Source organism: Mus pahari, chromosome 3, assembly GCF_900095145.1.
Source record: "Mus pahari chromosome 3, PAHARI_EIJ_v1.1, whole genome shotgun sequence".
NCBI classification, from domain to species: Eukaryota; Metazoa; Chordata; class Mammalia; order Rodentia; family Muridae; genus Mus; species Mus pahari.
The window spans coordinates 141,966,710-141,968,492 of NC_034592.1; positions in this window are offsets into that span (position 1 = coordinate 141,966,710).

The window sequence follows — 1,783 nt, forward strand, 5'->3', positions numbered from 1 at the left end:
TTTTGGTTTTTTTGAGACAGGGTTTCTCTGTGTAGCCCTGGCTGTCCTGGAACTCACTTTGTAGACCAGGCTGGCCTCGAACTCAGAAATCCACCTACCTCTGCCTCCTGAGTGCTGGGATTAAAGGCATACGCCACCACGTCCAGCTGGCAGGATAATTTTAATGGAGTGAGAAAAGCAAACAAAACAAACAAACAAAAAACCAAACTAAACCAAACCAAACCAAAACCAAAACCTAGAACTTTATCTAATCCCTGGCCAGAGGTATTCACTTGGAAGTCAGGAGCAAGAAGATCCAGCTAGAGTAAGCCAAGCCAGGATGTGCATTCATGGCTTCTTAATTTCAAATCAAGTGTGCATGTGCACCAACCCCCCAGCCTTCTCTTAATTCTATATTACAATGTTTACTACCTGAGGCCACATTGAAAACAACCTTTCATTGCCCCAAGTCTAGCTCTCTGAACCCAATTGTGAATCTGGAGGTTATGTCTATGCCTTTGGCTGATTTTAATATGACATGAGGGCCTGGAAGTCCCTCTTATTCATTTTATTTATTTATTTTAATGGCCCAAATTCAACTCCACTAAGCAAATCAATTCAACACTGAGGCTGAAATTTACAATACGCTCACCAATACTATGGCTCAACAGGGTGCATTAAGAGGCTAGTTAAACACCAAATGTAGTATAAATCTCAGCCTTATAGGTGTGCTGAAAACGTAAATAGCTTCCAAAGAGCTGCGATCAATACCAAGATATATGTGAAGGCCCAGAGTGTGCAAATAATTTAAATTTTAAATTAGCCTCTGCTTAGTAATCCCCCACCCTTTTAGCATCCAGGGCTCTGCAGTTCCTGTTAATGGCACTAAGTTTCCAGTATCCATGTTTGAATCGCTGTTCAGGTATCCAAACTGAAATTGAGGTAGTATTAGGGTCCATGTGTTGATTGAGATCAAGAAACAGAAATGATAATAAAAAAAACCTGAAGAAAAGATATCAGGGAAAGTGATATGGGACATCTGAGAAATAGATGAGGTGGGACAAAGGTTAAGGAGTAATCTAGCACTGAGATAATATGGAAGAAAGTAAAGGTGACAGGTCACTGGAAAAACGCAGCATTGTGAACAAAGCCATGCCTTCCTCACATGGACCCAGTACTACTGGATCACTGGAGAGTTAGTCCATGGGCCCTGTCTACTGGTGCTTATATATGGAGGAATGGGTTCCATCAAGCAGATTGCCTGGAAGCCATGGGCCCAAATGCAAAGCCACCTAACCTGTGGAGCACCACCATGTCCTTTCTCCTTGCTGTCCTCAGACATGCTTGTGGCTTAGCAGACAGCTGGGAATTCTAGGAGGAATTCAATGGAGAGAAAAGGTCATTTTCAATGGGCAACAGTGTTTTGTAACTGTTTATTCCTGAGGTGCCATGGGTGATGTTACAGACAAATTAACAACCATGGGTAAGTTAGAAAACAGGGTACTCATTCTCAACAATAAAAGAACCTCTTGTGGAATCAAAATGCCTGACCTTAATCTGTTACTACAGAGCAATTGTGATAAAAACTGCATGGTACTGGTACAGTGACAGGTAGGTAGATCAATGGAATAGGAATGAAGACCCAGAAATGAATCCATACACCTATGGTCACTTGATCTTTGATAAGGGAGCTAAAACCATCCAGTGGAAAAAAGACAGCATTTCCAACAAATGATGCTGGCACAACTGGCTATTATCATGTGGAAGAATGAGAATTGATCCATTCTTATCTCCTTGTACAAAG